This window comes from Echinops telfairi, unplaced genomic scaffold, assembly GCF_000313985.2.
Source record: "Echinops telfairi isolate 266 unplaced genomic scaffold, ASM31398v2 ScPeMD7_7467;HRSCAF=8505_0, whole genome shotgun sequence".
Lineage (NCBI taxonomy): Eukaryota > Metazoa > Chordata > Mammalia > Afrosoricida > Tenrecidae > Echinops > Echinops telfairi.
In genome coordinates, this window is record NW_022111367.1 from 9,795,548 (window position 1) to 9,817,958 (window position 22,411).

At 46.5% G+C, this 22,411-nt stretch overlaps 1 protein-coding gene and 1 pseudogene across 2 annotated transcripts in view; one reads left to right on the forward strand and one right to left on the reverse strand.

Annotated features, from left to right (window-relative positions):
- CLYBL (citramalyl-CoA lyase) overlaps positions 1-22,411 on the forward strand; it is a 259,438-nt gene that overhangs the window by 42,295 nt on the left and 194,732 nt on the right. The gene's annotated exons all lie outside the window — the stretch shown is intronic.
- Positions 11,561-12,855, reverse strand: LOC101656590 (annotated as a pseudogene).

Here is a 22,411-nt window from a genome sequence, read left to right on the forward strand (position 1 = left end):
CACACACACACAGCTCACCAGTGGAGGCAGAGTTCCTGGAACTGCAAGACACTTTTGGGCTTAGTCAATCTGTTAGATTTCCTTTACAGGCATGTTTTCTCATTCTATTGTTTAATTTTAGTGCAAGATCTGTTAGAAATTTCCATGTCTACAAATGATGCTTAAAATGTTCTCACTCGTCCAAATGATCTTACCTGGAGTTTCATCCCGACAGTTTATCATTTGCTGAAGCATAACTTGTTGGCAGTGCCTGGCCACGTGCCCTGAGACTAGCCATCCATCACTCTGGCCCTGAGGGGTTGTAGGCACCAGTGCCCTGTCTGCACCTTCTCTCAACTCATCAATAAAGCAGGAACACTTGGGCACTTCACTTGCATGGAAACTTCCTATATTACTGACTCTTTAGAGCTGTTTCCCCTCGTCCCTAAAACAAGCAAACAGGAAAATGCACTGCCCTTGAGTCAGTTCCGACTCACAGCAACCCTACAGGACAGGGTAGAACTGCCCCTGTGGATTTCCAAGACCTTTCTCCTGTGAAACAGCTGGTGGTTTCAAACTGCTGACCTTGCTGACCAACACTTAACCCACGATGCCCCAGGGATCCCCTAAAAGGACGAGAGCAGCAACAAAATCTGTCAGGGATTGGTCAGGGGCAAAATTCCGGCAGTGGTCTCACACAGCAGATGGGCAGCACTGTGTATATTCCGCCTTGGGGAGATGTTCCCCGAGGGGCAGCCTGCAGAGTCATTGCAGTCTTGGTATTCCAATACTCCTCACCTTGTTCTCCATCCCCTTGTTCATTCTTCAAATAACGAGCCAGTGAATCAGATCCTGTCCCCCCGCATGCCATCTTGCTAAGGCTTCCCGTCAAACCCACAGTAGTAACCGTGTTGAACGAGGACCCTCAGTTCCAGCTGCTGCTGAGTCTCCAACCTCTCTTTATCCCCTTCTCCCTTTTAGTCACGCCGCACAAGTCACACCGCCCTGCACAGGGCCAAACACCACTATTAGCCAGGGGTTGGCAGTTCAAATTCACAGAGACACCTCACAGGAAAGGCCTGGTGATCAGCCTCAGAAAAGACAGTCATTGAAAACCCTGTGAAGCCCATTCCTGCTGGGATACACACGGGCTGCCCTACGTTGGAATTAACTCCACTGGGAACTGGTGTGGGGTTTAATGTACACCAAGTTATCATTACCTCAGGACCTTTGCACGTGCTGGCCCTTCTGCCTATCAGTTTCCTGTAGCTGACGCCTTTCCATCTAGGGACCCTAACGGCCTTCCCTACCACCCATTATTCCTACCACGGCACCTCATCTTCCCTTCATAGCATTTAGCACAGTCTGTAGAACTTTGTCATTTGTTTTCTCAGTTAATACTTGTCTCATCACTGCAGTGAGCTCCCGGGGAGCCCCCAGGGACACTGTCTTCTCCTCCCAGAGTGCCCCTAGAGTTACTAAAGAGCCCAACACCTGGCAACCCAAACTCACTGCCACCGAGTCGGTTCCAACTTGTAATGACCCTGACCCTATAAGACAGGGTAGAACTGCCCCTGTGGGCTTCCCAGACTACAACTCCTTATGGGAGTAGAAAGCTTCATCTTTCTCCTGTGGAGCAACTGGTGGCTTCAAACTGCCAACCTTGCGGTTAGCAGCCTAACGCTTAACCCACTATTCCACCAGGGCTTCCAACACATAGTAGGTGCTCAATAATTAGTCATCCAGCGAAAAAAAAAAGTGAAAGGCCTACCGCGCTCCATGCTCCCGTAGCTAGGAATCCCATGCTGCACTCAGCTGGGAAGCTCCTCCCTTGCCCTGGATGCTGGGAACGGTGTGGGGAGCAGATCCCACCGTGTTTGCTGTGGGTAGAACTCAAAATGGAGTCTCTGGGTGGTGGAAATGGTTAATGCGCTCTGCTGCTAACCAATAGTTTAGGGGTTCAAATCCACCTAGAGGGGCCAAAAAAACCTGGCCCTCCTCTGGGAAATCAGTCATTGAAAAGCAGCCTGCAGGAGGGCACTCCTACCCTGACGGGCCCCTCTAGGAATCAGTCTACTCCCCTCCCCAGAGGGTGGTTTTGATCGAACTCAACCTGCTACTAGGCTGTCTCCGAAAGAACCCTGCACTCCCCCCTTTAAAAAAAAAAATCATTTTATTGGAGGCTCGTACAACTCATCACCATCCATACATACATTGTGTCAAGCACATTTGTACATTTGTTGCCATCATCATTTTCAAAACATTTGCTTTTTTAAAAAAAAAATAATTTCATTGGGGGCTCGTACAACTCTTATCACAATCCATACATATATCCATTGTTTGTCAAGCACATTTGTACATTTGTTGCCATCATCATTCTCAAAACATTTGCTTTCTACTTGAGCCCTTGGTATCAGCTCCTCATTTTTTCCCCTCCCTCCCTGCTCCCACATTTGCTTTCTTGAAACAAGTGTTTCATGTATATTAGAGGGAAATGTACATAGCACTTCAAACCCAGGACTTCATAGAGAATATTGCAAAGACTAACAGATACATGTTCACTTTAAAATTAAGTTGATATAAAAGGAGGAAAAAAATCAAGCAACCACTTAACAGCCACTGTAAGTGTATGTAACCAACGCCGGAAGTCCAACATCGGTGGGATCATAGGAGAAGCAGTTGGAAATGTGTATACGTACGCGTGAGACAAGTTGTGCAGGCCATTGTAATACCAGGCCCAGGCGTTTGAACGGAGCAGGAAGAGCTGCAGGGAGTTTCAAATCTAAAAGTGATTAACCCATGGCTTATTGCAGGCAAGGGAAAGTTGGGAATGTAGAATATCTGGTTAGAAAGTGACAACAAATGTCCTGTTGGGTGGTGGCAAGGACCTACCTAGCTTTGCAGGTGGGAGAGGGATGTATGAGAGGCTCCTCTTCTGCCTGGACCGGCACCCGTCCCCATGCACACACCCTGTATCTCCACCTTCAGCACCCAACCAGGCTCCACTTCTCAGGCCCTGTTCTCTGGGTGAGACTCCACACTAGACTTGAAGCTCCTTGAGGCCAAGCTTTGTATCTCTTATCGTATTCTTAGTTGTCAGTGGACTGGTGGGTTATGTGTCAGGTGGCTACCAGGCCAGCGCCTGGAACCCGTCAGCCGTTCTGTGGGAGAAAGATAAGGCTCTCAGCTCCCAGACAGATATACAGCCTTGGAAATCCAACAGGCCATTCTGCTTGGTCTGACAGGGTTGGGATGAGTCAGAGTGAATTTGACAGTGGACTTGGTTGGTTTTTTGGAATAGGATAGCTGAAGCGCCCTGTTGGCCCAAATGGTTAAGCCCTCAAGTGCTTACCAAAAGGTTGGTGGTTCAAGCCCCCTGGGCAGCACGAAGGGAGGAAGACTTGGCAATCTGCTTCCATGAAGATCACAGCCAAGGGAACCGCCTGGGCGGCCTCCACACCCTTGAACGCAGAGCCTCTGATGGAGACCGGTGCACGATGCTCCCTGCAGCACACCTCCCAGTAGCCAAGAGTGGGAGCCTCCTAAACGTCCACCAGCAGGCAAGTGGGTCGACCAAGCATAGGGCACACGTGGACCACCACTCAGCCCGAAAGAACAGAGAAGGCTTGCTACAGCCTCGATGGAGCTTGGAGACACTGTGATGAGGACAACGACCCAGCCGTCACAAAAAGACACATGTCCTATGACCTCTCTTATAAAGAGACACAAGAGAAGGCAAAGGAACAGAGACTGAGGTGGCTGCCCGGGACGGAAGGGGAGGGGAAAGACAAGGTGGGTGCACTGTGATGGAGAAGAGCCACACCGGCTGAGGGGAGGGCTGCCGAGGACCGCCATTGCTGCCAAGAAGCAGTACACCTGTTGAATGGGCCAAAGTTGGGTGAGGATGTATTTACCACAGTGCCAAAAATAGATGAGTAAGTGACGGGGCAGCAATGGAGGCTACCGAACCCCCAAGAAATGCAGGACTATTGAGTTGATTCGGGCTCCTGTGGGACCGAGCAGCACTGTCCCACAGGGTTTCCCAGGCTGGGCATCTCTACGGACACAGCCTGCTCCATCCTTCTCTGCGGAGCGGCTGGTGGGCCAGCAGCCTGCCGCTTCAGACGAAGGCAGGGCATGGACTTCCGGTCATTAAGAAGAAGAAGAGAAGGGAGGGACGAGGAGAAAGGAGGAGGGAGGGAGGGCAGGAGCAAGGAAGGAAGGAGGAAGATGTTTCCCTACGGGCTCTCCAGAAGGCCCCGAGGTATAAGTCACAACTGATGGCTAGTGTTTTCATTTTTAATTTTAGCTCTCAGCACCGCCTGTGTTCTCTGCGGTCGGGAAGGCGGGGGTGCGAGCGGGCTCTCCTTGGAGTGGCTCCTCCGGGGCTCACTCCGCAGGTCTCCCAGGTGGTTCTTGGATGAGGCTCTGTCTGTCTCACGTCTTCTAGAGGATGATGTGGCTCCTTAACACAGTTATTCTTCTTCCTAAGAGTGTTGGTCCCCCGCTTCCTTAGAGCTTTGCTCAAGGAAAAGCAGGTACACTCTCAAGACCTCCTTAAGATCTTTTCTGTGGAGAAAATTTCCTTAGTCTTACTGAGAATCCCCTAACACGACACTGTTAATATATAATTTTGTGACTTACAGCACGTCGGTCTCACAGAAAAACAGCGTACACCGTTTCCAAAACTGCACGTTGTCAAGAAGATGAATCGGTTCTTGTTCTTTCCAAGCTCAGCAATGCCAGGACAAGACCCACACTGTGCACACCATCAGCAGGCCTCTTTCACGTTCTCTTTCCGTATTTGCAGAAAGGGTTCTGCTTGCCACCATATGCCATTCCCACACACCAACTCACTGCCGTCTCCTCGATACACACCCATGGTGACGCTATAGGACAAGGCAGAACTGCTGCTGAGGTTGCGATTGTTTGGGGGAGCAGAAAACCTCATCTTTCTCTCACGGAGTGACTGGTGGTTTTGAACTGCTGACCTTTCAGTTTGCAGCCCAAGGTGCAGCCACTACACCATCAGGGCTCCTCCATATGCCACTGGAAGAGAGAATATCTTGAGGATGACTTGAGTCTAATCTTTCCCCCATTCCTTCTTTGCTTCTGTACCTTGTCTGCCCCTTTTATATCTCACAGGTGATGGTTTAAAACAAGCCCACTCTAGTGATACAACTCATCAATTTAACAGAGAAAACAGTTAATTCCAGATGGGATTAAATCCACATGTACAGGGGTAAAAATTCACAACACATTTTGGGAGGGACACTATTCAATGCATAACACAACCCAAGTGTCCCTTGATGGTTAATCATGTGATCTGTGTATACAATGGAATATTACTCAGCCAGAAAGATAACCACAGTCCCAATGCATGCCACAGGAGCACCTGGAAACGTGCTGAGTGAAATCAGTCAGTCACAAAAGGGCAAATCTGCAATCCCACTTAGTAAAATACTCCGACTAGACAAATGCATCGAGGGCCACATTAGCAGTGATCGTGAGTGGAAGAGAGGGAGAAACGAAGAGTGTTGCTGAAGAGGTACTGAATTTCTGTGAAAGGTGATGTGAAAAGAGGGAAACCACTGGTGGTGATGGTCGCACAATGTGGGGGGAACTAATCTCATGTTACAAAGTAGTCAGAGAGGAGATGAGAGCGGGTTGAGCGCTCACATACTGTAAGGATGTTGGCTATTGTACTGATCGCAGTTTTGAGCAAATGACCATTGACCTCATCGTTGAAAGGTGCCATGGGAACAGTGGACAGTAGGAGACGAGAAGCAATGGCTCTTCCCCAGGTGTGAGATGATCTTGGCTCAAGCCAAGCTGAGAAGTAGTTCGACATATTTTTGATATATTTTTTAGGGAGAACCAATAAGATTTTCTGGCAGAATGAATGTTTCCCAGTTGAGGGGTGGGGGTGGGGAGAGACTAGTGAAGGATGACTTCAGGTTCTGACTTTAGTAACTGGAAGCAAAGAGCTGTCCTTAACTGAGATGGAGCAGGGTTTCATTGGGGAGGGCAACAGGAGTTGGGCTTTGGACATGCTGAATTTGAGATGTCTACTAGAAACCTAAGGGAGAAAGACGAGGCTTTCTACTCCTGGAAAGAGTTACTGCCTCAGAAAGCCACATGGGCAATTCTGTCTGTCCTACGGGTTTACTATGAGTCAGAATTGACTCAGTGGCAACGAGTTTGGTTTTGGTATAAAAATCAAGCCAACTATACTAAAACTTTGCTATAAAACCAAACTACACTAACTATAGAAACCTATAGGAGCTCTAGTAATACTTTGGGTTAACCACAAGGTAGGCAGTTCAAATTCACCAGCCACTCCACAGGAGAAAATTGAGCCTATCTGTTCCTATCAAGATTTACAGCCTTGGAAGCCCAATCTTGAGTCCCTGTGAGTTGCAGTCAACTTGACGGCAGTGGGAAGGTTATTAATCACCTAAGCAGACATGTCAAGAAGGCAGTTCATTATCAGGACCTGGCAGTTTGCTCGAGAGGTCTAGTGTAGCGATGCACATTTGAAAGTTGTTCGTGTAGAGGTGGACTTAAGCAAGGAGATAGGGTAGGCTACGTAGAGACTGAGTATAGACAGAGAAGAGCTATGAACCCATGAATGGCAATGGGTACCCCAACATTAAAGGGGCTGGGAGATAGAGGGTGGAGAGTCAGCAAAGGAGTGTGGGAAGGAGGGAGGAGTAAGGGAAGATAATAAGCAAGGAAGGTGTGCCCTGGAAGCCAGGTAAAAACAGCATATCAGGTTAGGGGAGTGACGAACTGTACCAAATGAGTGCTGATAGATCACGTAACGGGGGAACGGAGAAATGCCTATTGGATTAGCAACCTGGGAATCTTTGATGATCTCCACAAGATTAAATTTAGTAGAAGTATAGGCTTTTCTTAATGTTCTTGCTCCACGGGGAAGACACAGCTGAAGTAAAACGGTGCTGCTGTAAAGGGCTTTCTACTCCCTGTTACAGTCTCCCCTATCCCGTAGGGTCTGTCCTGACATCCACTCAATGGCAGTGAGGGTTTGTTTTGGGTTTTTTTTTGAGGGGGGTGTCTGGCAGTACATTCTTATGGTCAACCTGACATCTTTCACTGTAACAGAAGGTAAGGGGACCAGAGCCCCTGCTTTACAAGACATAAATAATTTTCATATATACATTAGGGGGCTTCAAAAAGTTTGTGGAAAATGGAATTAAAAGATAATGGAATTTTTTTTTTCATGAACTTTTTGAAGACCTGGTGGTTCTGTGGGTTAGGCATTGGACTGTTGATTGCAAGGTCCATGGATCAAATCCACCAGTCATTCCATGGGAGAAAGAGGAGGCTGTTTTCTCCCATTTATAGCCTCAGAAACCCTGAATAGGATTGCTATGAGTCAGAATCAATTCAATGGCAAGGGTTTGGTTTGAGAGGTAGATAGGTAGGTAGGAACGTAGGTAGATAAAGATAGATGATAGATTGATAATAGATAGATAATAGATCAACTTCATTGAGATATTTACATAACCATATAATTAATTCCTTTAAAGTGAATGGTTTAAAAATAATGGGTGACTCAATGGTTTTTAGTCTACTTTTAGTGTTGTACAACTTTCTTGCCATGATCAAATTTAGAATATTTCATTACCCAAAATATAATCCAATGTATCCACTAATCTTTACTCCCCTATTTCCCCGAGAAATCACTTACCTCTAGGCAGTCACCAGGCTACTTTTTGTCTCAGTGGCTAAACTTACTCTGGATATTTGATATCAGTGGCATCATACAATTTATGACTGTGCTTGTTTTCACTTCATATAATTTCCTAACTGTTCATGTTGTCAGTACTTCGTCCTTTTTATTGCAAAGAATATTCTGTTGTTTGTTCATGCCACATCTCACTTGTCCGCTGATCGATGAGCCTTGTGTGGTTTGCCCTTTTTTTGTGGCTATTATAAATAATAATTACTGTGAACACTCACATACACATTTTTGTACGGCTACAATGTTTTTCTTTCTCTCTACATACCCAGAAGGAGAATTGGACTTCTACTCTCTTGATGGTGCCCCCATGTGGCCTAGGTCAATATTGCCACCGTGTCAGAGAGGAAGGTGGAAACCACAAGTTGGCACATGGAACTAGGACACACGCCGGGTCCTTGTCCTTCCCCAGTTTCGAGAGTTCTATGTGGGGTGTTGGCGCCCATACTCAATGTAGAGATGGCTTTCCTTTTACTGTTTGCGTTACATAAAATAATAAGCTGTCCATATCTAAGGGGGCAGAGAGTGAGGGAGAAATTCCATCTCCATTGACTTAGAGCAAACAAAAAGGTTATTTCAGAATCCAGGTCATTGTTTACTTTTAATGCATTTCCTTACAGCCTTTCCAAAATAGAGCTGCCAGGAAAGGCAGCCAAATATGTTGACTTGGAGAAAAGAAGAGACTGATAATTGCTTATCACTCTTTGGGTCTACTTTTAGGAGGCACCAATGGAAATCCTCAAACATGTGGATTGGTCCAGTGGAGTTACATGAATATGAAAGTCGTTTGATCAGAGAAGAGCATGCCTGCGTCTGTGTGTTGCATGTGTGTGCTTTAAACCTTTCTGTAATGAGTTCCCAAGTGCTTTTTTGGCCCTGGTTATTAAAGCTGTGTGCTTGCGATTTATTTGGCAAAATGCCTGTCATGAAGAAAGAATATAGTGCTCTCTTGGTTCTTTGCCCAAAGTAATTTGGGAGAAGTCTGTGACTGTATTTAGTTTATGTCATTCATTGGAGACAAGTCACTGTAATTACATTTGATCTCAATCAGTTTACAGTTGTTTTATCATGTTTTCATGCTGAATATCTACTCAGACATCATAGCAGAACTTAATGGCTACTGTTTTATTTCTACATAAAATGTTTTATAGTCTTTTTCTTTTTTTGGAAGAACACATCAGGTTTCAATCACCATTGCTCCAGAGTGAGAGGAAAACGACAGTTCAAGAACTATCAGAAATCCTTAACTACATAAAATTTTATTTTGGGTCACCTCACCATAAACAATATTGAATGTCCTTGGTGGCATTTTCGCCCAGCATGTTAACCATTGTGGACGGGTGACAATATTGGGAAGAAACTATGTGAGATTCAGAATGCAACTCTCCCAAGGAGGTTTGTATTTGTGCTGTTGGTATGGCTGTTACGTTTGGAAACGGGTGAGCCAGTGCTTTGAATGGCATCTGTGTGATGGAGAACAAGAGGCAGGGAAGGTACTGATGATTCTTGGGATTTAGAAGTGGGTTGTCACCTTCTTTTGAAAGTGGGTTGTCTCCTTAGCTGTATTATTATTATATATGTGTGTGTGTGTGTGTGTATTTAAGGATATTACCAGGCCTTTCTTCTGAGGTGCATTGGGTGGACTTGAACCTCTGGTTGACAAGCACATTAACCATATTCGTACCACTCAGGGCCAGAGTCACAGTGTCCTTTTTGTTATGTGTCTTTGAGCCTACTCTAGGCTCACAGCAACCCCACAGAAGAGTAGCACTGCCCTATAGGGTCTTCGGGAGGAGCCTGGTGGCACAGTAGGTACGAGTTGGATGGCTAATTAGAAGGTCGATAATGCAAAACCACCAGCTGCTCCCAAGGGCAACGATGAGCTTCTTTCTCCCAGAAAGAGTGACAGTCTTGGAAATCCACAGCAGTAGTTCAACCTTGCCCTATAGGGTCTCTATGAGTGGGCATCAACTCAGTGGCAGTGTTGGGTTTGGGGATAGTGTCTGGCTTGGGATGGCTGTAATCTTATCTTCATGGGAGTGGATTGACAGGTTTTTCTCCCAGCAAGGCTGCAGATAGGTTCAAGCCAGCAACGAGAAAACAGCTGAGAGCTTATCTAGTCGGACTTCCCAGGATGTTGCTTACAGCTACCAAATGCTGGGTGTTGGACATTCTCGGCTTTGCTCCTGTGAAAATCTGGATTCACCAGTGACTTTGGGTGAATTCACTCGTTATCTCGCAAGTGTCAGTTCTCACCGTTCCTTATTTTTCACAAAAGTCTGAGCCAGGGCCCTTCTGGAAACTTGCTCTCTGTGTTTGAGGCCTCATTGCTAAAGAATCTCCTGGTTAGAAAAGTGTAATTAATGGAAAACTTTGACATCCAGCTGAGAAAATGAGTTTGCATCAAGAAAAGGCAAAGATAGAGGATTAAAGAAATTTTAGTCCTAATCTAATTAACACCAATTAAAAGATGCAGATGAATTTGCACTAACAAATTGTTAATTATGCACCAATTTGCCTTTTCTACGACCACACCAAAATTAGGAAAGTATTTATTATCTATGTTTGTTTGAAAGGACTTACATGGAGGGTTTGTCTCAGTCATCTTTTGTATAATTCAAGGCAAGGTGGGAGGTAAGAGCTGAAAGTCTCCTGGGATTTCCATGTGGGTGAGCTCTTAAAACCTGAAAGAGCAGAGAGAGGCGCTTTTCGTGCACTACTTCCAACAGGTAGTGAGGTTATCACCTTTCTTTAAGCGGATTACTTCCTAACTATTATTATTTCAGAAATGTGCCCGGGGGACATTGAAAACTGAAAAACAAACAGTTAATCTCCAGTCAGCCCTGACTGAAGAAGGCCCTGTGTCCCAGAATCCAACTGTGCTCCACCAGGTTTTCCAGGCTGTTTTGGTTTTGTGTTTTAAGCAGATCGCCCAGTTGCATTTAGGTGGGCTTTTGCTCTATGCAGTGGTGAACTGGGCCAATTGGGTTTGTTTTGGTTATTTTTCCTCCTCACTCAAAGTATTTTAATGATTTGTATAGGATCCCTGGTGGCATACTGGTTACATGGTGGACTGTTAACCACAAGATCAGCAGTTCGAAACCAGCAGCTGCTTCTCAGGAGAAAGAAAAGGCTGCCCACTTCCATAAAGAGTTAGAGCCTCAGAAGTTCACAGAGGCAGTTCTACCCTGCCCTATAAGGTAGCAAAGAGTTGGAATAGGCTCGATGGCAGTCTTAGTATCTCTCATAGAGAAAAGTGTTCTTTGACCTCAGGTGTACAGTTGTTAAATCTTCCCCAGACACCTGTGTTATCAGAGGAGATTTGGCACATCCGGCCTCAAGAAACACCCCGCGTCCCACAACTCCTCTTTTTTTTTTTTTGTAAGAAAGGAGTCATTTTATTAATAACTTCCCAACAGCAGCTGTAAACATCAGGTACAAAAATATTCCATGAAACTGTTTTCCAAGGGGCCCAGCTTGCCCCTAGAGGCCCCGGGAGAGGCCTACTGGGGTCAATGGGGGTCCTCTGGGGTGGCCAGCGTCCACCTCAAGCCTTCTACCTGTCTCCATGCCCCACGCCCACAAGATACCGACCGATTGGAGAAAATATTTGATACTGTCCTTGGAAGAGGGACAGGGAGACGAGTCAGTGGGGCTGGGGCAGCTGTCTTGCTGTACCTCCGAGATGCCTGCACAGGCAGGCTGGGAGGGGGTTCCAATTCTTGGAACTCTCTCAGTGTTGATTGGGGCAGCCCTGCAGTCCTGGCACCCCTTCTGAGGGCCCCATTGGGGTTGGCCACACTCGTGGGCTGGGGGTCATGCCTGCAGGAGGAAGAGGAAGAGTGGGCCAGGTAAAACCTCAGAACCCAAAGCCCAGGAACCCCGGAGGACTGACAGGAGCCTCAGGAATCCGGAGCACGGCTGCTCGCCTGGTGTTCCCTCCTCATCGCCCATGGGGCCTTGCCCATTGATGGGGGTGCAGGGCCGGGCCTGGGGCAGGTCCTTGAAGCCAGGGCTCAGGGGGAGCCAGATGAGGTCAGGGCTTGTGTCCCCGGAGCCCAGGCTTTGCTCCCAGGGAGCAATGGTGGTCGTGGGCGCTGGGTGGGATGGGGTCCTCATCTTCCTCCTCCAGCAGGGTTGCCTCCAGGTGTGGCTGAAGGCTTCGGGGTGCTGCCAAGCCTCCTTCCCTTCCAGGGTCGGGATGGTGTGGAAGATGCTGTCCGGCCCCGGTTCATCTCCACCAGGGTGCTGGTCCATCCGCTGCAGGCGGGCGCTCGACAGGTTCTTGAAGTTCACCCCCTTCGCATTGGTCTTCTGAAATCAGTCCAGCATGTTCCTCTGGGCCAGGACAATGGCGACAACCTGACCTTCTCGGGTGTTTTCTGACGACTTCTTCCCCAGCGCCGGGCCTGCGTCTCAGCTGAGCAGGGGATACTCAGGCGCCCGCTGGCTGGGGACCTGCTTGTTCTTTGACTCACTCACAGGGTGGTGATCCCAGGAGTCGCGCAGGGGTGATGAGGCTCAGGCCTGTTATTCCTGCAAAGGGCACATCTGTCCAAGTCTCGTCATCGCTAACCACAACCCACTCGCGATAAAACTCCTCTGTGTCACCGTCGGGCGGCCGCGGGGCCAGTGCGAGGAGAGTTGTGTGGTGGAAATGGACAGAAAGCCCTCTGGATTCCTGCAGCCGGGCGAGGCAGCCATTTGCACCAAGCTTACGCTTTTAAACTTCCCTCAAAGGAAATGTTTGGCCAACGAATACCTCATATGAGAAACAGCTTTCTAAAAAGCAGGGCAAATTCTTGTCTCATCGATGTGCTTGGAATTTAAATGACAGTATTTAAATGACCGCACTTTATTCTTAGGGCAACAGTCAATGCAAAACCACTATGCTGATGCATGGGTTTTCCCTATCTGTAACCTCAAATGTTCAAATTCACAGCTTAGGGAAAAACAAGTTTTCCTGACCAGTGTTCTCTGTGGCAGTGCCTGAAGCAGCTAACGGAAGTTCATAGCTGATTGCCACGGGGGCTTCTAGAACCCTCTTTCTCACTTCTCTGCGCCTCTGGCCGATCTTTGAGGACGCAGCTTCCATAAAAACACTCGCCCATCGCAGAGGCCACCTGACGTTTTTGGCAAATCAAATTAGAAGGTGAATAACTTTGCTTGGTGGAATGGCATTGGTCAAGCTAAGATAGCTGAATCGCCTGACTGGTGTTCCTAATGCTTTGAAATAAATGAGTAATAGAGACATATGCCAAGCCTTATAAAAGGCAGTTTTGCATGAGACTTCCAAAAATAATTGATAAAAGGCCAGTCAGCCAACAGATCAAATCTATACCCCCACCCCACCCCACCCCCACACTCCAAACCCAAATGTTTGCCATCACTAGAAAAGCCTATTTGTTTTTATACCTAAGGAAGCTCCTGTAGTGTCTTAAGCATTTCTGTGATTGAACTTGCAGCCAGTGTAGACTAGGAATTCTGGGAGTTCTCTGTTGCCAAGAGAACACCTGCAGAACACCTAGACTCTACTTACTCCGTCCGGCCCTCCCCAGCTGGCAGGGGGTGGGGGTCGGGTAGCTGCTGAAACAAAGGAGTCTGGTCCGGGCCTCTGGACACACTCCTTGTGTTTCTCGAACTAGCCTGAAGTCTTAGCTGCACTGCCATCAGGTGCCAACCAAAGAGCAGCCAGCCTCTTGCGGATGCATCACATTTTAATGATGTTTTTATTGGGACCAATCCTGGCCCATTAAAGGAAGAAAGATACTTATTTGTTCTATAAATTCTCGTTTTCCTTTTGTGACTGTGTCTTATACATGAGATGATGGCGAGAGGCATCATTGGTCTGTGAACAGTGACCTTTAAGACCGTCAAATTACCATTCCCTGAGACAGAAAAGGCATGAACGAATGCAATGAGTGATCCAGGATTGGATCTTGGACCAGAAATTTCTTAGGCAAGACATTGTTGTGGCAACTGAAATTTTAAGAGAGTCTTAGAATAGGATTCCTATTCATGGGTTTTGGGTTGGGCTTCTAACTATAAGATCAGCAGTTTGAAGCCCTTCCAAGGGAGAAAGAGAAGGCTTTCTATACCCATAAAGAGTTACAGTCTTGGAAACCCACAGAGGCAGTGTGTTAGTCTGGGTTGACTAGAGAAACAAATCCAGAGACACTCATATGTGTGTAAGAGAGAGATTTATATAAAAAGTAATTGTATATTAAGAAAATATCCCAGCCCAGCCCATAAGTCCGATATTAGCCCATATGTCTGATACCAGTCTATAAGTTCCTCTTCAGGAAGATCGCAGGCCAGTAGATGGAAAGTCTTGTGGATCCAGTGGCGGTGGCAGCATCTCAGTGCTGGCGTAACTGAAGAAAGGCCTAGGATCTGCCTTCGTCAAGAGGACAACCATCCCACAGAGTGGTCCTGATGTCTAATCCACGCCAGTCCTCGCTGGGAATCAGAACAGACTCGAAGGCATGAGTTTAGTTTGCAGGGAAGGGGCGTGCCCTAATGATAGAGCGAGTGTGGCCAACAGGTTTACCAGCTGATGACTCTGGGTGAAAGGGTAGCAGGCATCTTTTGTGCTGTTCTTGCAGCTTTTCTGTTAGTTGGAACTTATTAAAACAACAACAAGACAACTTTCTAAATAGAAATGCCGGCTTTCCCCAGAAGGAATCAACCCTCTTTCTCATTCTTATGACAGAAGGCAGTGGTTCCCCTGTGACAGGGATCCTCAAACACTATCCTGTCTTTCTGTAGCTGATCAAAAGGGAGTCTTAGGATGAACATTTACCAGGGTGGGCATTGGTTATACGCAACAGTTTAATGTTCAAAATCCACCAAATTGTGCCCTCAGAGACACCAATAGCCAGATAAAATGTTCCCAAGCCCACTTATTTCTCATCGTTCTACCCCTGTAAGAGTGAGCCACAGGTCTAAGTGAGTCTGAGAACTGAATTTCACAGTATTGCATGTTCCTTTTTATAGATAGAACTTCACAAAGACCTTCTTTTATAAAGAAAGCAACCAGCCAATAAAACAGTATTAGGGTACATTATATCTGTGACCAATCATTTTATAAAGTCTGATGTAAGCCTTCAGGCATAATTGGAGTTCTTAGCAAAATGCTTTGGTTTTTAATATTTCTATGACCCTCAAAGGGGGACTTAGCAATTACTCTTAAGTTTTCAAAGTGGTGCATGGAGTTTGAGCGGTGTGACTTCCATTAAAGCCTATAGGAATTTTGTTGCTAAGACATCACACAGCCCATGAAAATGTGCTTCTTCTTGTGAGATTGTTAGAAGTAATAGGTAGGGAAGTGTAGCCCCAGCATTTCTGGAACATTTACAGGCTTTCTACACTTGTTTCAAATTTTATACTTTTATAAAGAATCGTTCCATAGGAATTGGTGGGGAGGAGGGGTTGGCGGGAACACTATTATATGTATTCTAAAAGTGAAGGATAGAAAATCTACTAGCATTGTTTTGTTTTTAAGTTTTAAAGTAATTTTTATTTCTTTTTCATTTTTTAAAATTTCTTTTATTTAAAATAATTTTTCAAGACTGTCCAAATTATTTTTTTGACATTTTATCCTCATATGTTGCTGTTGTTGTTTCAAAATCAATGGCTCAACTCTGAGGTTTTTAAAAGTATGCCTTTAAATAAAACTTTTAAAAAAATGTAATTTTATGATGTGAGAGAAAGATGGGGCTGTCTGCTCCCATGAAAGTTTACAGCCTTGGATTGCTGGGGGTCCGAATCTACTCCATGGTAATGGGGTTAACTTTATGACTAAATTTTACTATAGTCACCGATGTCTTCAGTTTTTTAAAAAAACAAACAGCTTCCTTTTTTGAAACCTATAGAACTGAAGGATCCTATTAGCAGAAACTGCTTTATACTGCCAGGTAGCCAGGGATTGGTGGGATGGGAGGGGTCTTCTTAGTGGATAAGAATGTAGACTTCAGGTTTACTGCGTACCCTCTCTGATGGGAACCTGATATTCTCTCCACGGACTTTTGAAGCCCCCTCGTATATTACTGCCGGTGTGGGTACTGTGATTCCTACAATAGGAACCCTGGTGGTACACTGCTGGAGTCCTGGTGATATAATGGTTACACACTGGGCTACTAGTCTCAAGTTCAGCAGTTCAAAACTGTTGTCAGCTGCAAGGGGTCCAGGAAGCCTGTCACTCTACTAGCCAAAAGCAGACACGAAGTTGATTCGAGAAAGTCTAAGCTTATTCCTACAAGCGCTTGCAGAAGGAAAACAGCCAAGTTTCCCCAGTGAGCTCTTTCAGGGTTCAGTTCGGACCCAGCAAGGTAATATAATCTGTGACAAGAAACAAGTTGTTTTTTTGTTTGTTTGTTCTTGTTTCTTAACAATGATTACAGGAAGAGATTAGCAGGGTTTTGCAATGTCACAGGACACAGTTGATACTCTTAAGGCTTTGCCGTGATCCTTAGGAAATTATCTACATCTACGCTTCTCCAGGGGCCATCAGAGCACCATCCCCCACTCCCCCCCAAGCTTCCTGCTGCCCTTGTTTATGCTTTCCTGAGTCAGGGCATCTGGCTAACATGAACAGGAATTTTTACTGCAAGAGCAGAGGTTGTTACATTTGGGGATTTCTAACAAACTAAATCCTAAATTATGTTGTATTTCTAATGCTTTTGTTACCAGCAGACTAACTCTTCCACCCTCTCTATTAAAACCACCAGCTGCCCTGTAGAAGAAAGACGCGGCTCTCTATTCCAGTAGAGTTCCAGTCTCGGAAACTGAGGGAGGCAGCTCTACCTCGTCCCGTAGGATTGCAATGAGTCTGAGTCGACTCCGTGGCCATGAGGTTGAGTTTTTCCCATTTTGGGTTTTTGAGGTGGCACAGTGGTTCAGCACTTATCTGCGCACCTAAAGGTTGGTGTTCTAACTCTACTGTGAGGTCCCACAGGAAAAAAAGATCAGGCAGTCAGGTCCCATCAAGACTACTGCCTAGAAAGCCCAATGGGACTGTTCTAAATGACAGTGGGTCGCTATGTGTGGATTAAGACCGGAAGGCACTCAACAACAGCATCCCTGCTGTACAGCGGGGGCAGCGAGGTCGAGAGGCGTTGGGCCCTGTGACTCTGTTGTGCTACACAGTGAGAAGACTGTGGCAGATGCTTCTCATACGGAGTTGGTGTGAGTACCCTCTGAGCCCAGAAGAGGGTGTGACACTGGGAAGAGACCTTTCTCTCAACTCCCTACAGCAAAGGCACCGGTGCTGAGAGCTCGGTAAGAAAGGACTCCTGCTGCATGGGGGCAGAGCACCAGATGGACCCAGGCTGAGCTTGAACAGGCAACCTCTAGGCACAGGGTCCGGGGCATCACTCCTGCTCCACCTCCCCTCCACATGACTGATGACCTGCCCTCCGTACACTCCTAGTCTTTGGGGCCTAGCCCAGTCATCATGCTTGGATAAGTGGAGGGGCAGCAAAAAGGAGGAAGACCCTTAACGGGACGGATTGATGTAGTGCTGCAACAATGGGCTCAGACATAGGAGCGTTGTGAGGCTGGTGTAGGACCGGGCAGTGTTTCATCGGTTGTGCATAAGGTTGCTATGAGTTGGAACCAACTCAGCAGTGCCCAACGCTAACAATAATCCCTTTTAGAGCCGTTACGTCTTTGGAGTTCTGGGCCCACGGGCCTTTGGGGAGACACTAGAGATCAGGAGGGACTAGTTCCTGGAGAAGGTAACGTAGAGGGTTGGTGGGGGGCGGTGGGGAGGAAGACCTGCAATGGAATGGATTGACACAGTCGCTCCAATCCCAAACTCAAACATGAGAATACTCGTGAGGATGGAGCGGGACTGGGCAGTGCTTCGTTCTGCTGTATTAGGGTCTCTGTGAATCGGAAGGGACTTGACAGCACCCAGCAATACCAACAGAGGCCAGGAACTGAACTGACCTCAGTCTGAGAGGCATTTGTCTCAACACATTCATCATCCTGTAAAGAGAGAGAAAGGGAGAGAAGGAGGCGGGGAGAAGAGGGGCCAGAGAGCTGGACTCAGTGAATACTGCTTGAGTTAATTATTAGCTCAGTTTCAATGGTGCCTCATATTCTGGGAGGTTCTGTTACTAAGCAGGATAGAATTATCATTTCATTCTGCACGGAATCCCCAGAAGATCCGATAAACACTGTTTTCTCCTGAAATCTCAGTGTCCGGAGGGTAGGTCTGAGGACAGGTCTTTTAAATGGAGAATTTGGCGTAGAACCAATTTTTCAACCAGGTAGCATTAAACAAACACCGTCCATTGGATATGAGCCACACCGACAGGAGTGGCTTAGCTGAGGCCTGAAACTGGGGGTTAAATACGGAAATTTCAGGAGAGCAGGGGAGAATATCAAGGTACAAATGGGAGGAAGCCGGCCATTGTGTTTTTAAAAAGCATGGTGCCCTCAATAATGAGAGGCTATGAAACAGTTCTTTTTAAAACTAGCTTCTTAACTCCACAGCCCCCAGAACTCCAAGGGTCACTTGCGAGAGAGCCGGAGGGCTACACCTGCCTGGCACAGATTAGGGCCCGCTGCAGCTGTCTTCATTTGCAAGACTAAGGTGGAACCAAGAGGCTGAGAGGCTCAGTGGCTCAGCGTGAAGCACGCCTGCCTTCTTGATCTCCGTAGGCTGGCTGGTCAGCTTCAGCTGGCCACTGTGAGTCAGGCTCCGAAACTACTGGAAGAGGCCGGCAACTGCTTCCTGAGCGGAAGCTCTCCTGTAATTCTGGCTTAAGTCAGCCTTACCCTTTACCGCCAGCCCTGACCAAGACCAGCTGCCCACAGGACCTGGCATCAGTAGTTCTGGGTCGAGCATGGGTTTGGCACGCGTACAACTTTGTGAAGAGCGTGTAAGCACACTCAGAGGATGGCCTGTCCATGAGGACAGAGGGAACTGCTGCTCCCAACCTCCCTAGCCCACTGTCGTCTGCGGTTGGATGCACTTTCAATATAATGGGCATTCGTTTCACAGAAAATACAATTAGGATAATTCTTGTGTGTTCTCTACAGGAAGGAAGTAGTATACTGCTTGTGAATGGTAGACTAAATGAGGGAGCCATTAAAAGGGCTTTTAATAGACTTTTGAACCGAAAGACACGAGGGACTATACTTATGCTTCCCCGGTTGAGAAATATTTTGCAAAGCGAGGAGAAATAATCAAGTTTTCATTGCATACCTGCTCAGGGACCAGGCTGAATGTTTCTTTGAGCAATTTGATAAAATGCACAGGGAAGACTTGTTAGTTGTGTGCGAATAAGTATGAAGTGCCCAGCATCTCTCCCGTGGGGGCAGAGTATCGGATCCTTGGTTTTACTGTGTTGGGTTGAATGCTTCTGTTAATTTCTAATGAACTTTACCACCAGACTACTTGATCATGACTAAGCCCATGAACAATGCAAATGGAATTGCCCCCTGATGGTGAGGAATGGGCCCAGATGGCCCTTAAAAGGTGATAATTAGGAAATATAGCATATCTGAGTAGCTAGAAAGAGAGAAACTTGTTAAAGACAGTCAATCTGTTTGAAGCAATGGTCTTTTCCCTTAATTATATGCATTTTCATTTAGAGTTGCTTTCATGTAAAAATCTTCCCAGGAAAGAAATAATTTATTAGGCTCAAACCTAGAATCACACATTTGCATCTCTCTCTCTATATATATACATACATGTGTATATATACATTTGCTACTGTTTCAGATTATTTTGAAAATTCTTTCCTTCATGAACCTCTTCCCCCACCCCCCAGATCTGTCACAGACTTGCTGTGTTGTTCTAGGGGCTGTTTTAGGTTTTTTGAGCTCTTCCGCTAAAACAGTGGGGGAGTGATTAAAAGTGAGAAAAATATTGGTATATATTTGTAAACTGAGCTTTAAAATTAAAGTAGTCGCAGGCTTTCACAGCCTGCGATTTCATAGACTTTGTGTGATTGCCTTTCAGTGGGTTTGGTAGCAAAATGTTCCCGTTCTTCTTGAATGTGCCACTTGAGTCATTTTACATTCGAAAAGTGAGACTTTCAAATAATAAAATCAGCTTATTTGCATTTGCTAATAATAACATTCATTTCGCTTTTACTGAGTCAAGTTTTGTGCGTCCGGTTTTTCAGTGGCACTCTGATTAAGGATTCCAAGTACGCTCAGTAGAAGATCCCGGGTGCCTTGAGTGGAGAGAAGATGGGGGCTCCCCCAGGTCTCTCCCAGCGCCTCCTGCGTGGAGTGGAGGATGGCGACAATGGCTGCTTGTTCCTGGGGACTAGAAACACTGGAAACCCTAGAGCAGCCGGGAGGCAACTTTCTCCCTGGTTGTAAAATCAGAAAGTGAACGAACTTTCCAGTGTTAAATTGCACTCTTCCAAATCGTTAGGCCGTCGTCACTGGGCAGATGAGCAGCTTTCCCGAGATGCTTGAGCCCCACCGCTCAGCCTGATGACTGCCAGCTGTGCAGATGCACCTTTGGGTTCGGGGCCAACATAAGACCTGCAATTTCCAGGTCCGCCCACTCCAGAGTTCAAGGGATTCTCCACAAAATAAGCTTCCCACCATTTCTTCACCACCCCCAATCCACCTCCTCACTGCCCCATCCATCCTTCCAACCAAAAAACAGCCCCCAGCCCACCCGCCAAAAGCAAACTCACTACCATCAAGTGGATTCAGACTCAGGCCAGAGTAGAACTGGCTCTGTGGTTTCTGAGACTAACTCTTCAGGGGAACAGAGAGCCTCCTCTTTCTGCTGACCTGTGGTTGACAGCCCAGTGCGTAACACTCGAGAGTCAGCCTGGGGGGGCTTCCGACAGCCTCCTCGTGAAGTGTCTTCCTCCACGCCAAGTCTCTCATTGAGGTCTTAACCATCGGAAGATGGACACAGTTCAGCTCAGTTTCCAGAGCACACACCTGAGGCAGAATGGAAAAGCAGCTTCAGGGCGAAATGAGATGGAGACTATGAACCCCTGGTGGTGCAGGTGTTAAGCATTAACCTTTAGGGTCAGTCCTAGCCCCTCAGCTCCACTACAGAAGGACCTGGCAGCCGGTTTCCATCAGGAGGACAGCCCCCAAACCTCCCACGTGGGGCAGTTGTCCTCTGTCACGCAGAGTCAGTCCGAGTCCAAATTCACTGGATGCTGGCATTTACTTCTTCCAGGAAAGAAAAGAAAACTCCCTGAGCTTTGAATTGTACCTCTGCAATCATTGACAGATTGTCCTCGAGAAAGGCATTGGCTTCAGCATCTCTTGTTCTCAGTGCAAAACAAAAAGTATTTAGTGCAGACATGCTTGAGGGATGAAAACCTCCAGAGAAAACTCGGAGCTCAAAATCTGTGCTAGATGGAGGAGGGAAAAAGAGGAGCTGACACCAAGGGCTCAAATAGAAAGTAAATGTGTAGAAAATGATGGTGGCAACTTACGTACACACATGCTTGGTACAATTACGTGAGGATTGTTATAAGAGCTGTAGAAGGCCCCAATAAAACGATTTTAAAAAAGAGAATCTATGCTATCTTTAGTTCCATGATGAACAGCAAGGAATGGGCATGGTTGAAAGCAAGGTGCAGGACTGTCATGGCTGGAAATGATGTTCTCCAACAATCGGACCTAATTACTCAACAATAATAACTGCAAGTAAGATCTAACACTGTGTTTCATGAATAATTATATTTATTTACCATTAGCAGATGCAACCTGGCTGGAAATATATTATAGTTGTTGACATTTTTATCCATCCTATACTAATTGCTGAGAATAGCAGCCCCAGGTCTTGACAAGTGTTTTGGTTTTTTTCTATAAAGAAACTTATATTTGACCCAAACTTAGCCTCGCCTTTTCGTAAGGCAACTGACACATGATTGATAAAACAATGTCAGAAATGTTGTTCTAATGAAAAGGGCTGAGGTAAAATAGCCCAGGAGAAGAGTGGCAATTAGCTCTACCTTCTTTTTAGAAGGCTTGATTCATTAGCACTCGGTCCTCAAAGAGGTTGCATCCTCAGCTGTAAATTGCACCCATTTGCAAGCCCTGTGGATGAAATTTGCATGTGGCCTAAAGGGTGCCATTGTTGTGCAAAAGTAGCATTTCATCTCCCCAGACCGTCCTGGCTCTCCCCCACATCCCTGCTCCACCCCCAATGGAAAAATCTCATCCATCCTTCTTTCAGAAAGGGAAGATGGCAGGTAGCCTGGTCATTTGCCTCCATTTTATTGTTAAATCCGATAAAGCTACTTCATGCCTGTTGGTACCAAATGAGCTCCTGCCGGTGTTCTGGTTGACAGCATGGGGGTGGAGAGGAGAGTTGGGGGCAGTGTATGTGTGTGTGTGGGGGGGGGAGGGGGGATGTTGGTTTGGCTGTTTATTTACATGGAATGTTTTCAGCTTCTCTTCCTTCAGAGCTGTTTAAAAGGAAGTTTTTTTAAGTTGTTTTTAAAATAGTTTTTATTAGGACTGCCTCCACATAGCATACAATTCAATAGTTCCATCGTGTCAAGAAGAGTTGTACTGTCATCACCACCATCAATTTGAGAACATTTTCTTCTTGCTTGTACTCCTCGTCAGCTCTCCTACCTTCCCCTCCTGTGTTGTTGTAAATAGTTAATTGGTGTGGGCTTTTTCTCTCTGAAATCATCCCTTGCTCTCTTCTCCCCCCCC